The 14,729-nt window shown below is 44.3% G+C and overlaps 1 long non-coding RNA gene across 2 annotated transcripts in view; it reads right to left on the reverse strand.

The window, feature by feature from the left end:
• The window catches only part of LOC114061458, a 47,775-nt gene that overhangs the window by 26,569 nt on the left and 6,477 nt on the right, over positions 1 to 14,729 (reverse strand). Inside the window, exons 2-3 of one of the 2 annotated variants that reach the window (XR_003572126.1) lie at positions 5,572 to 5,657; positions 281 to 417 (exon numbers count right to left, since the gene is read on the reverse strand). This is a non-coding gene — a long non-coding RNA (uncharacterized LOC114061458). The remainder of the gene's footprint in view (positions 1 to 280; positions 418 to 5,571; positions 5,658 to 14,729) is intronic. The other variant, XR_003572125.1, reaches the window with a different exon arrangement.

Raw genomic sequence — 14,729 nt, forward strand, 5'->3', positions numbered from 1 at the left:
GAAGGCTTGTAAGCCCTGTAAGGCAATCCATCTACGTCCTGAGGACCTCGCTGCCACCGTCCAAGCTCGCTTGGCCCCGGCAGATGAACCTCAGGATTAAAGGGTGGGCTCAGTTCCGCGCACACTGTGTCTCACCTAAAAAATCCAATGCGCAGGCTGGAAGGTGTAAAAACCTTCCCCGGTTCTTCGTTCGCGAAGAGACTGGCCATTATTCCCTTCAGCTTAAGGGCAGATCTTGTCTGTCTTCAGATGATATGGAGCAGGTCACACATACCTGTACCTCTTTCCAGGAGCAGAGATTTCAGATCACAATAACCTCGCAGTGCATGAGCCTGTTGAAATCATGGTTGCAGTGATGTCATTATGGTCTCTGAGCTTCTTACCCCAGGCACCGTCCTCCCCAGGAGGAGCCGGTTCCTGTAATTACAAAGTGGAGCCATATCAGACGAAAACTAATCAGCTTGCTGGATGCCAAAAAATTAAATATTAATCTAACTGTTGTGAACACAGAAATATTCATCTTCAGATATCTTCTGGCACAAGTGTCAAAATCAGAGTGCAACTAAGGCTTTATTCATTTTCCATTATCAACTTAAATAAAAACACTCAGAAAAATGGGCAATGATGTGCAGAAACCACTCAGCACAGATAATTACAGAGTAAGTTTAGGCAGCTAATCACTTCTAGAATATGCTTCAGATTGAGATAATTCTGACTGGCTTGTTTCCCTGCCTTGTTAAATCAGACAGACTCTCAGCTTTGCCTGATGAGGATGGGACTCCCAGAGTCAGCATCTTTAACTAACAATAGGGCTGTTTGGCAGGCAGGGACACTCGTCCCCACCAGCCAGCAGCGGGATGGGAAATGCTCTCCCTACATCAGGAGAGAAAGATGCAGCAGAAGCAATGGCAGGAGGTGGGGCAGGCAGCAGGCAGGGCAGGGATAGTACAAGGAAGGCAGGGCAGAGCAGGGCAGCTGTGGCAGCAGAGAGACAGAGAGCCACAGGCAAGGACTCATCGAAAAAACGAGGAGCGGCTGCAGTAGGATGGGAGGATGGCTGTGGGAAGATGCAGCCTTGCAGGCATCCGTTCCCTGCAGGACAGCCATTCTGGCCTTCATGGGACTCACGCTGACTGCCCAGGAGCAGTCCCTGCACAGCACTTGCACCCACCCTCCCAGCAGCCAGAGCAACCAACCATACTTACACCAATGGATTCTCCTTCAGGGGAATCGCTGTGGGCAAGAGGCAATTTTCCACAGCCCTCCTCAGGCATGTCAGGCCCAACCCTCCCAGCACTGCCAGTCCACGAGCTTTACACTCCAGTTTCAGCGAGGGCCTGAGTGCTGCTGGTGGCCGTGGCAGTGAGCAGGAAGGCGAGCTCCCTCTGGGTACGGGGTAGATGCTGTGGGTGCCGTCGGTGCACCGGGAATGGCAAAAGGGACACCCACCCCAGACAGAACACACTCAGCTGCAGTCTGGGTAACTTGCACTTGCCAGTTTCTTACCACCACATTTATCTTATAAAGAATGCAAAAAACCTCCCCTTTTTAGTTCTAGTGGAACTCCCTCATGTTCTCAATCACCAATTTACGTGAGCTTTTTCCTCAGAACTAAGGCAGGAATTATTTTTACAACAGCATTCATGTATTCATGTATATTCTCTCTTCTTCTTAATTATTAACTTTGCTGTAGTAAATAAAGGGTGTTTATGAATTCCATCAATCTCAACAAACCTGCATTAGTGAACTAAAGTTCTTCTAATAAAGAAACAGCATTCACTTTTGCTTTAATTAAAGGAATTAAATGATAAATATAGTTCTCTGGATGCTCTTGCACAGTTTCTTAAATTCAAAAGCCTACCAGAAATTATGCCTGACTTACTAGCTGCTTCATTATAACAACCTAAAGGATAGGAGTGGACTGGAATAAATTGGAAGTTTAAAGAGCCCACAGGCCCTTCAGCAAGACAGAGGCTTTCAGAGGCGGCAGCAGCTCTGTTAGTTAACATGGTGCTCAGTATTCTCCTTTGCAATGTTCCTCCCTGTCAGGTTCTGTCCACCAGGCAAACCCTTCACCATGTCTCTGAACGCTGCTCCTGCAGGCTCTGCTCACAGCAGTGCTAGAGCTGCTTTGGAAGGAAATGCAGAAATTCCGCATTTACTTCCCTCAGCATAGTCTGCGTCCAGCCTTTCTTTGGTCCTACTGATAGGCTTGTATTCTGTGGAATGCTGGGCTGCACTGTTTCCTATCCTTAAGATCCCCATGAAGTAGAATGCATAAGGGAAGTGCCAGCCACTGGGTTTTCCAGTTTGGTCCCCAAGATTGGCCTCACATTGAAAATTCATTTCTCTAGTGACACACAAACTAAAGCAGTAGCTGTTCCTGGGGGTTACAAATCCCAAAGCATCTCTCCCAGCTATTTATAAATGGCATTGCTAAACAGGAATTGCCAGTTTCTTCTTCCAGTAGTTTTTCTTATTCTGATCTAGTTCAACCCTGAAAAACAGTAGTTTTCCTGAAACAGGTATAGTCTCTTCTGTTTTCTAAATAATCAGCAATTTGTTGTTCATCTTGATTTAAGAAAGCCATGCCCTTTGAGTATGTGCTGCTTAGGATCCAAGGGCTCAGCATAAGCCACTGACAGAAGCCAGTGAATTATTCCAGTTAAGCAACAAAAACAACTCAAGCTTTTGTTGGTATAAACCAAAGATGACCATGCTCTCATTCTGGAAGAAACTGTGGTATTAGAAAGCACAGGTTTGATATGACAAGCTAAAACCTACAGTCTTTATATTCCAGTAGGCCTATGCCATATTAATTATTTATCAAGATATTTCCTTAAAGTAGTGTCTTTGTGCCTTTAATTTTCAATTCCCTTAATGCTAGGAGGATCTCTGCTGGCAACACATCAATTATTAACAGAGTTAAAACAATATTTGTTTTCCCCCAAATACATTTTTGAATGCTGTCCTCATACCAGTTAGGTTTCTCTGAAACTTTAATGAGGATCTCTGATTTCCTCCAGATTCATAGCTGAGACACAGGCTTAGCTGGGCCTTTGATTTGGCTGTGGGAGCACACATGGCATTACGTCCTCACACTGCTTGTCCCACTGGGGCTGGGGGAGTGATCAAGCAAAACAGCTGTGATGAGGCAGGAGAAACAGCAGCACATCTGTAATTGGGAATTTCAGTTGCTGAGTTCAGAGGTTCTGTTGTTCTAGTGACTGTTCTGCATTTTTTTATTTCAGCAGCTGTCCCCCAGCTCAGCATAGAGAGTCTGTGCTTCGCTCTGTTTGGAATATTTTTCCCCTAGCAAAGAAAACAACAGTGCAGTTCCTTTAATCTATGAGAAACCCATTTCAATTCAGCAAAAGGATACTTGAAACATCATGGGTTTAAGAATTTTATCCAATCTCAGTCACTTCTCTCTCTCTCTCAGGGAGCATATAAAAAATTAAAACCCCAGATACTACGTCTTGTTTTTCTAGGCCCTAATTACAAATACATTTTCACAAGGAGGAGTCAACTTAAACCTAATATTGTTCAAAATCTCATAATTTCAATACAGTCTTCACTTGATGTGGATTGGTAATTGGAGCTGTGGAATCAATTTTTCCCATACTTGAAACACCCAAATGAGTATGAAATCTGTTGCATTTGTTCCATACACGTCTACAGTTCTGCACTTTAGTTGGAGTGGAATGATCATTCTGATGTATTTTTTATAACAGAGCAATGTTTCCTCAGACTTTGATGTTCCACATACGGAGCTATTATAACCATTTGCCATTTAGGTGCATGATCCATGGCTAATCTCCAAAGCTTTGATGCATGCAATAATTATTACTATTGATGTCATTGCAACATATTTAAAATGTGAATGTCTCATCGTAAGTCTACAGCTAGCAGAAGAGGAAGGCAACCAGTCCACACCAAGACTGGAAATTCCCTGTTGGTAAATGTCTGAAAGAATGTACGATGACATTCCACAGTGAGGCACTGACTGTGCTATGGGCAAGGGCTCCAAGAGCAGGAGGGTGATGTGATGTGTGTGCTAGTCTCTGAATGGAGAACAGCTCTGGGAAATTGAGCACTGGGTCTCCAGATGCCACATTCTGACAATCTGCTCTTGAAGTTTGACCCTGAACGCAACCATGTGGCATGTTTCAGGCAACTCCTGCACCTCAGGCTCTGAGTAATTTTATTTGTGCCCTGTGTCACAGGCATTCTGAAGCCCAGTATTCATTCAAACCATGGTTTCCAAACCTGACTAAGCAAGCCAGGAAGTACCTGGAGCTTTCTTCTGCTTTGTCATGAAATCTGGGTCTGGATAGATTGTTAACTGTTTTCAGTAAGGGCTGCAAATACGTGGGCATGTATTAACACTTTCAGCTTACTAAAATGTACTTTACAATTACCTCTCTAATTACACCAAAGCAAACTGCACTAATGTATTTAGTTAACTGTCTATTTATGCTACTGACAACCATTTCTGGATAGTCAAACGAACACCTGTGAACATCTAACTAGTAGCAAAAAAGTTGTTTCAATTGCACATGACCATTAATGGTTAATACATTTTCAAAGCTTCTGTATCAGAGTAAAATCAATATTTCCTTTAATCAGCTTAATGCTGTAACTATGGAAAAACTTAATAGAAAATAACGACAGATAACAGACTAAGGTCTTCAGCCTAAAAAGTCACATGGGTCTGAAGGCACTGGGAATAGTCTGCCTGGAGCATATAGGACAACATTTGTTTGATTATGAAAGGTGGAAGGCTTAAGTGGCTAAGCTCAGCCTGTTCCCAGGGACACCTGAGAGCACCCTGCAGCACAGTCCAGCTTACACACCATCTGACACAGAGCTTACACAGTCACCATGCCCCTTCCTATAGAGAGAGATGTGCCACCAACAAAGCTGTGGCTCCTGCAAGCCAAGGGACCAGCCTGTCCAGCCAGGGCCTGTTCTTGTGCTGCTGTGCAGTGAGACCACTGCACTTTCTGCGCTTCCATAAAAGATGCTAATTATAGGCCATCTCTGCCTTGCTCAGGCTCCATTGGTTGGTCTGGTATGGCATGTCTGAGTAGAAATTTCACTGACTTTATTACATACAAACAGTGCTTTACATGGCACGATCAAGAGACAGAAGACAAAGAGTGATGAGCTGAAAAAAAGAACAGTAGAAGGCCAGCAAGGGCGGATACAAGGAACAGGGATCAAGGGCATGTGAGAGCATCAGCAGTTAGGGAAGAGTCTCTCTGGGGCCACAAGCCAATTATACATAGCTAAGACAATCACTGTCCACTGCTTGGACAGTCTTAAGGAACAAATGAATAAGCCTTGCCAAGGGGGAAGCAGATGAAATACCCACAAATGAAAACTCAGTGTTGAAAACGATCTGAAATTATTTTCATTCTTTTCAGGCTTACATTGAATATCATTATTTTTATTACTAAACATTTGACTTAATTTTTAAAAGTGATTATAAAACTGAGAATAATGGTGATATAGTGTTACCTTCTCCAAGATGGGCATCAAAGGTAGAAAGTTGTGTATTTAACTCACGAGGCTACAGATGGGATGTAGGTACCCACACAGCTTCTGAAGTCTCCAAAATGGGACTCTGGAAACAATCCAGGTAACCCTGAACTCTAAAGGAGAGAGGAGAGAAAAGATTGCTGCTGCTGCTGCCCTGGTCACTCTGTCAACAAATCAATGAAAGAGCTCAATATCTACAACGAGAGCTTCAAATGCTGCATCATTTCGTCATCCTCAACAAGTTACTAGGCAGCTTCCCTGCCCTTGATTTCAGTTCCAGAGAAAAAGAAACTTCTTCTGAACGCTTTGACAACATATTGGTAGAATAGGCTCTGCATAAGATCACCACAATTGCTTTTATCCTGCCAACCTAGAGATATGGTGGAAAATCTCTGGAGAAGTGATTGTGCATCCTAGGCAGCAACAACTACAGCCAGCGTTCCGCAAAGTCACAGAGAAAATCAAGAAGGATGAAATGCCATGCATGGAAAACTGCAGTTACCTTTTGTTACTACCTGAGGCTTTTCATTTTGCTGTGTAATCATTATTACACATGCACTGACTCCTAGCACTGTTAGACCACAGCTTTCTGTAGCCAAACACTGTACACATACACATACACATTGTCTGTACCACCAGATATCTCACTGGATGTATTTCTTCTGAAAATCAGAGTAGAAAACAACAGCTGATTCCTGTAGAGCTTGTGAAAGAGCAACAGTGAGACCTTCATCACCTTACTGCGCCTGAGTGGGGCTTGTAAAACTGCCCCTGCGTCATAACTCCAGACAGACTTCTCCATATTTTTCCCAGAGAGGCCAGAAGACATCTCAGGGCCAGGTTCCCAGCAGCTCCCCCCAAGCAGGTCAGGAATGAGACACCAGCACCCTTTTTGTTTACTCAGTCCTCCCTCCTTTTCTGTCCAGGATCTTTTTGGCCAATTAACTACTTAGAAGAGAGTCACATTCTGGACAACTTCAGGAATAATGAGCAGTCCCAACTTCTTGCAGCAAAGTACCACAGTTGCTTATCATGCGGATACACAGAAGAAACACCTGTACAGTATATAAATCACCTGTCATCATCCTCCCCAGAAAACTCATTATTGTAATAGTCTATAATCATTGCGATAACCAGTGGCATTACTCCTACTAACATTAATCCTGATTAGTTCATCTGGTATTAATTTGGATGTCACAATTACTTCTATGCAATTTTCCAGGCTTCTTGTGTGCTTAAGCCCATCCTGTTTTCTCCTTTGAAGAAAAAGCTGTTCATTCATCACCGCAAGACAGTCAGGCTCTGCAGTCCCAGGATTCGAACTGAAAGAATCCCTTCTTTAGGTTCCCCAGTGTCTTCCTCTTAGTGAAAAATGTACGTCATACCCCACCACTGTGGAAGCTTCTTGGTGTAAGGGATCTGTGTTTTCATTCTGTTACCTTGTGCACATTCCACAGAGCCAAGTTCAGCAACAGGTACTAACAACCTGCTCACACTGCTGGAGTCACCAAGTCCATCCAATATGTAGGGTCAGTCTTTTAAAGGGAGGGGAGTGCTGGGGTTTCCTTCACCTGCTCTTCTGTGTCTGCGCTCTCCCCTGGGCAGTGGCAGGTCCCCCAGTACCAGGCACTGGTGTCAGCCTGCAGCAGGCAGCACAACTGCTGCCGAGAGGCAAATTCTCCTGTTGGAATAGGAGTAGGGATTACTCCACTCATCACAGAGCCAAGAGTTTTACTCCCAATTCCTTCAGTGCTCTTTTACACTTCACTAGCTCTGCCTTAGATATGGCTGGAATGTAAAGCAGAACTCTGGGCTCGGAGCATCAGCTAACCTATGCTGCCCTCCTCAGGAGCCGAGCACAGCCTGCGCGGGGAATGACGGGCAGCTTTGCACAAACAGGCGCATCGAGAACCCCATTTTAGTAAAGAGAAAGAGCTTCTCAAAAGGAGGGGCCTTTTCTACGACACAAAGAGAACTCGTCTTCAGCTGATGCTCAAGGAGCAAGAATCAGCCTATCTTTCATGACAAACGCAGGCTCAGGAGATGCAAAGGGAGACACAAGAGCAGGGCAGCAGTGGCAGCAGCTACACCCACTGCGTACATCTGGGGGAGTAAACAGCTGGACGGAGATTAAGGATAACAAACCCATACTCCTTCCTTCACATCCTAATGCGGTGGACAGGACACGCACAGGGACTCCCCAAGGGCGTAGCCATCGCACCCAGACCACAGTGAGCTCCCAGCTCGATCACAGTCACAAACTCAAAACACTGGCACTGTCCTATTGAGACAAAGAACTTTGTAGCTCAGGAAGCAAAGCATCTAGAGACAAAGCAGCTGGTCCATCCAGTGACAGGAATATGCTTCCAAGAACCAAAAGGGGCTTGTCCAGTCATAAACTCCTGAAGCAGGTGTGGAAAAGGGGTAATTATCAAACAACGGGGAGATAGCAATCAAAATACAAACATCAGTGGATCACCTGAAGTGGGAACAAGGAAGGTTTTAGCATTACATTAGTACGGGGAAAAAACAGAAAGTAACTGAGAGAATTTCAACTAGTTACATTTCATTAAAGAGCTAGAATTCAGCACAATGAGGCTGCATTTGAAAGATGCTACTCCATCTGGGAAGGTCATGGTCTGCCAGGAATGCTGTTGCAGTAAAGGGTCTTTAGCTTCTTCCCATGGCACAAGAGGAAAAAGTTAGACCCATCATATCCAAAGCAGCAATCTGGAGGCAAGCTGTGGAGCATTTCAGAGATTGTGTGTTTATAGTCCAATGATATTTAATTCCTTTGCTCTCCTCTGCCACCCAGGGACATCTTTGCACTTTGCTTTTATTTATCACCAAAGTCTATTCTCATTCCAACCCACAGAGGCTGGTGAATGATGTTTATTTGTCATTCCAGAGGATCATTACTTATGTTGAACCCATTTGTCCCTAACAGAGATGTAAGATGTAGTCCTCCAGGAATTCAGAGGTTATTTAAAGTTCTTTTCCAATATTCAATTTGCCTTTTATTTATTTAGGGAGTTGTTTCAGCAGGAACCTTTCAGTTGAGAGGCATCCTGACTTGTTACCAGCACTGGCCTCAAAGGTGGCCAGAAGCTGGGGCAGGCGGGCAGGCGTCAACATTACAGATTAAAGTAGTAATTACAGCAAAGAATACAACATTAAATAAAAGCAAAAGTAGCAAAGGCAAGGAAGAAAGAGAAAACATAAACTGAAAAAATACACTGGTGCTTAGGATAATCACAGTGCAGGAACAGGAGTGGGCTCCTGAGCAAGCACTTCCCACCAAGACACCACTCACTTGAGTGTAGCTCTCCCCCCATGTGCTGTGATTGTGAGGCTGCCAGCCAGGCTGGCATGTCACCTCTCCAGGGGCCATCAACCAGGCCTGCTGTGCTGGCAGGATGGCTCTGGATCACTGTTCAGCAGAAAGGCCTGCCCAGCTGCAGCAGAGCACGGTGCTGGTCCCTCCCAGCAGCAGACTCGAGGTCCTGACTCTGCCTGACTCCACTCTGCTGCAAACACATCGCGCAGCTCTGGGCAAGCCTGCTCACCTTCAGTCAGAGGCGCTGGTGACAACGACACTTCTCAGTGTCTCACAAGAAACTGATAGATTTGGGACGGTCTGAAGCTGCTCTGAGCCTGCCTGAAAGAAGAGACTGAAGAGTCTTGCCAGCCGGCATTCACAGCCCCCTCCCACGCAGCTCACAGCACACAAGCAGCGCGGAAAGGGGCTGGGCTCGGGCAGGTACCAGGGGCTGAGCAGCCTCATTTGCATAGAGCTCCTCTGGGAATAAGGCTCCTCCCGAGTAAGAACTAGCCATGTCCCTATGCATGGCACCACAGTGCCTACCAGAAATGCTGTGGCACTTGCTTGGCAGCACCAAAAATACCTCTGCATTCTCCTGAACTGAAGGGCTTTTTAATGAGTATTAAGACAGTACATCCATGTCCCAAACACAAGGCAGCTGCTAATTATTCCCACTCCTGTTAGTTTCCTCTGGTCTCACTCTCTGATCATTTAAAGGGAAGTAGATTATGAAATAATTGAATGTTGGAACCTGCAGAACCCCATTCCAGCAGGGGATACACATTATTTACCCATAAAAATATTCCAAGGGTTATTACCCTGTAAACTGTGATTAATTAAATTCACAGGAGTTTTTTCTGCGACATGTAAATGCAAAGATTCCTGCAGAGGAAAAGCTGGGAAGCTGGTTCCATCCTAACAGCAGCACAGCCACGCAGTGAGAGGAAGCCCTGAACTTACCCCACGACTATTGTGCTATAATGTGAGCAACTGAGCGTGCAAAGCAGTGGTCAAGGTGGAAACTGGAGCGAGTCTGCTTAACCAGTCCAAATTTCCATCTAGAAAGGCCACAACCTCCCAACCATCTGGGTTTCTCCATCCTAGAGATTGCCAGCCCCTTGCACAGGCACTAAGTGTGTGGTCTTAGATCACCATCCACTGCACAGAAGCCTCCATAAACATTCTCAACTGATCATCTCAGGTAGAACTCAGAAGGGATCCTAGATACTGACTGAACCTGTTCTTCCCTTTCTTCCTCCACCCCAATCAATCAACAAATCACTGGATGAGGGCCTGACCTGCCTACCTGTGACATCCACACAACAGAGCACTTGCCTCCCAACTTTAGACCTAACTTCCACTGCTGGCAATACTGCAATATTTCCACTGCAAGAATTAAACACACCACAGCCTAGGGCTGCAATTATCTCTGATGAGCCAGAGGCAAATTTTAGAGCTAAATAAAGCCACAGTAAAAAATACCGGACCTAAGTATAAAACTACTTCATACAGAGCTTCTTTCCTAAAATGTGTCAAATTTCGGGTAACGTGGACATGTAAGAGCAGCCACATAACTTCAGATCTAAAGGCCATTTAGCTCAATATTCTGCTTCTGGTAACAGGTGGGAGAAGAATGTCTAGAGAAAAAGATAAGAAATAGAAAAGCATGTAGCAGCCTCCAGTGAGACATACACAGTTTGGAAAATTCCTGAGTCAGAATAGGGTGGATCTTTGGTGTTTAATATTCACAGATGGATTTCACTTCCACAGTTTTTGCTTTAATTTTCTGAAACTTTCAGCACCTACAGCATCCTGACACAAGGAGTTCCACAGATCCAGTATGCACAATATGAATAAGCATCTCCCTTTTTTTTTTGAGTTTGACATATGTATTGTCATGTCCTTCCTTCCACCACCAGCTCCTTCATTAACAATCATTCCTTTCTCATCCTACCTATTACACATCATTTTATATACATATATTCCAATTAATTGTCTCTTCTCCAAGGCAAAGTTCTTCTCATAAAGAAGCCATTCCAGATTTCGTATCATCTTCATCTATCTTGGCTAACATCATCTTGTTCAATTCTTTGCTTTCTGAAGTGGGGGAACAGCACTGCACAGAGTATTCAAGGTGCACAACACTGGGAATTTAGGAAATGACACAATCCTCTTACTCTTTTTTATACCTTCTCTAAGAACTCCTAACACAGTATTTATCTTTATGACTCAATGCTATGCCAGCTTTTCCATGTAAGTATTTATTTCAATCCCAGATCTCATTTATTACTTAACAATCGCCTCTCTACTCATGAATACACAAAATTAGGATTATTCCTCCTTCTGCTCATCACTTTCTAGTTCTCTAGACTGGATCACATCAGGTGCGGCAAAAATCCCTCACTGAGCACCCTTTGAGGCAAATGAATCCACAAGGGACAGACTTTGCCCAGCAGATCTCACTTGTAACTGTATTACTCCATTCATATACAGAATAAGGGTCTGAGCTATCAAGCCAGGCCGGGTGTTTCTTATCTGCACACATATCAGACAGACACTCCATGCCTGCCTTCAGCCACAAAGAACAATCATGCTTCAAGTGGCTTTCCAGCTTGACATTGTGGTTCTTTTCACACACACGCTAATCTTAGCTCTGGCTCACTCAGGACCACAGTATTTTTGCTTTACTATTTTCTTCCTCTATCATCCAAGTGGCTAGTGTCTTCTTGTTTAGCTGCTCCTACAATCAGGTCAGTCGGTCATAGCACAGGACAGCCTGGAAAAGTGCCCCCCTCCTCTCTGCAGAGGTAGCAGGAAGGTCAGAGGTGGTACAAGGAGGGAAGGTGAGCACTTGCATCCCACTTGCATGATGGTGCTGCTCCTCTGAGGGCACAGGAAAAATCCCTGGCTCCAAGGTGCCAGCCTTCAGCTCTGCATTGGCAATGGGCTCTTCATCTATGTCCACTTATACCTCCTGATAACCCTGCCACAGGAATTCCTAAAACCAGCTTCAAACCCAGGTGTTTGGTTCCACACTGAGAACAGTGGCACAGGTGCAGCAGACATTAGAATGAAACAGTGTGTGACTCAGGAGCCATTTGTCACAGAGTTTGTTTAGTTTCTCAGAGTGAAAATAACAGCAGGATATAGGATTCATCACTTTAAATTCTATATAGTGACAACCTAGCAAGTGCATTTAACAACCAAAATACACTTCACAGCCAGTAATGGATACTGTTAAAGTGTAACCTCATACTTGGATTATCAAAGGCAGAGTCTATCAATTTTTGGTTTTGTATTAAATTTGTTTTTTCCATCTGTTGAAAGTGGTTCTTTGTGATTTCACAGGACATTACACTTTATGTGTCTCATTTGCTGCACCCAAAGGAATTTCATTCTGCTACATTAAAAAATACCTTGCTACACTAGCTAAGCTTTTAACTTTCCTGAATACACTGTTCCATGTCTATCTCCATCCCAGCAGTTATCCTCTTTGAATGTATAATTTATACATATACACATAAAAATATAGTGCAATTCACATGTCATACTGCCTTTGCCACAATGAGGATTTTCTCTGTCCCTTTGTGCCAAATCCATGGTCACCATGTGTCTGAAGGGGACTTGCCTGATCTCCGAAGCACACTCCAACTTGTAGCTTTTGCTTTCCTCTGCAGTACACACAGGTGGAGAAAGGGGAAACTACGTCACAGCTCATTTTGCTGGGGATATCCCACAATGCACACTGCACACACACAGACAGTGCCTTCACTCAGGAGAGTCTGTTTCATTTTAAGGTAATATATGGGCCATTCCAGCTGGGTGTTCCTATGCCAAGGCATGACTACCTCTTAGCAGAGGATCACCCAATCATACCACCACGGCTACCATCTACTACAAGCGCCATCACAAAACCCACTTCCAAGTGCATCTTCTATCCTCCCTTAAAAGCCATGCCAACCAAACATCTGCAACTTTGCCTCAGTAGTAAGCCTGGTCTCCAATTTGTCCCAAGGTCTCATTGTCCCCAGCTCCCTGCATGCTTGCCCTTCCTATTATTTTCATTATACTGCATCAGGTCAGATCTCGATATGTACTGTGAAGGATCTTGCTACAAATTAAGTTTGGGAAGAGTTTAGTATACTGCTGAATCTAAACTTCCTACTGAGTCTTTCCCAGCAGCACTGTTGCTTCACAAAGCTGTTAACAGGGACTGATGGTAGCTTGGCAGGTGACTTGAACCTGCTGTGCAACATACACTGGCAAAAATATCTGCTCTAGGTGAACCTGCTTTAGCAAGAGGTTGAACCAGATGATCTGCAGAGGTCCTTTCCAACCTTAGCCATACTGGGATTCTGTGAAAAGCAAAGAGGGTCTAGGTCCTGCACCACCTTTTCAGAGCAGCAGTACTGTCCGTGGTTCCCAAACACAAGCTGTGTGTAAAGCACGGCTGGGTGACTTCTTGGAAAATGTAGCCCACTCCCACAGTGATGTGTATTACATTCATTTTAAAATCATTATGGAGAGAAGTTCCGGGACAGAGGAAGCTGCAGAGCATTTTCACGGACTGTTGCAACATGAAGGGATGTAAAGTGCATGCTCACTGCAATGAGCCAGAAAGTTCTCTTCTTTAAGAGCTCCAGCCTGCTTGAACTGAAGAGTTGCTCACAAACCAAGGGAGGACGTTCCTTCTCAGAAAGCAGATAAAAATACACCCACTTCAATTAATTCTCCTCACCATGGCAAGTCACTGCTCCTTTCCAGAGCACAGTGGGAACATGGCCTGATGTTGCAGGATGCCAAGACCTCCCGCCCAGGCCAGACTCCTGCACGCTCTGTGAGGAGCTTTGCTATCACTGGCACCAGGCAAGGTGGGTATGCAGCTGCTCAAGAAAAGTCAAACCCCAAATTCCACTCTATGTCAAGTGCAACATCCTGGAACAAGTCACCAGCAGAGCAGCAGGGGCTTCTGCCACTGCAGCAAGTGCACACCTACCATCCATACACCTGCATGGGAAAGCAAAACCCCTCTCCAGTCCAAGGAGGGCAGAGACCAAGACTCACAAGAGCCCCTGTGTGCTGCTGGGCACACATGGAGCAACAAACAGAGTGTCGCTTTCGATTTTCTGCCACAATTCAAACAGGGAGACCAAGCTACTCAGCACAGAGAGATGCTGGGCATTGCAGGCAAAACTGAGACATCTGAGCTTGATGTGTTCTCTCCTGCACTTTCTTACAACCTCCAATATTATAGTGACGCACAACACCAGAGAATATAATTGCTGTAGTGATTACCTACAGCCATTATATTAAGCTTGAAAATGCTCCTTTCAAATTGAACAAAGTTTTTTCAAAGTCAACAGCTGGTCCACAGCTTGAAAGCAACAGTTAAGATAAATTAAATTAAATAGGTAATAAAATCACAGACTAAATTTAATTTTGAAGCACATGCAAACTCCAACAAAGACTTTACAACATCTTTTAAAAACATATACAGAAACAAAACAACCAGCAATTATTCTGTGGTCATTAATAAGAATGTGATGTATGAACACAAAGAACTGTGTACATTTCTAAATATACTTAAAACAGAGCACAAAACAAATTCATGCAGCATTTATAGTCCTAGTCCAGGGGATAAATCAAACAGAAGTTTCAAGGGAGATTTTTAAATCTTGGGAGAAAGAAAAAAAATGTTTTTTTATACACACACACAGACACACACACACACACACACACATGTAATCTTCCTCTTAGGGTACATACATGTACATCAAGTGTGGTTAATGAAAATGACACATTCCTACCCTTAGGATAAAAAGGGGATCTGGTGTGTGCTCAAGATCAGTACAATCCCAGGACC

Source organism: Empidonax traillii, unplaced genomic scaffold (genome assembly GCF_003031625.1).
Source record: "Empidonax traillii isolate 1590-97213 ecotype Southwest subspecies unplaced genomic scaffold, ASM303162v1 scaffold335:size599443, whole genome shotgun sequence".
NCBI lineage: Eukaryota > Metazoa > Chordata > Aves > Passeriformes > Tyrannidae > Empidonax > Empidonax traillii.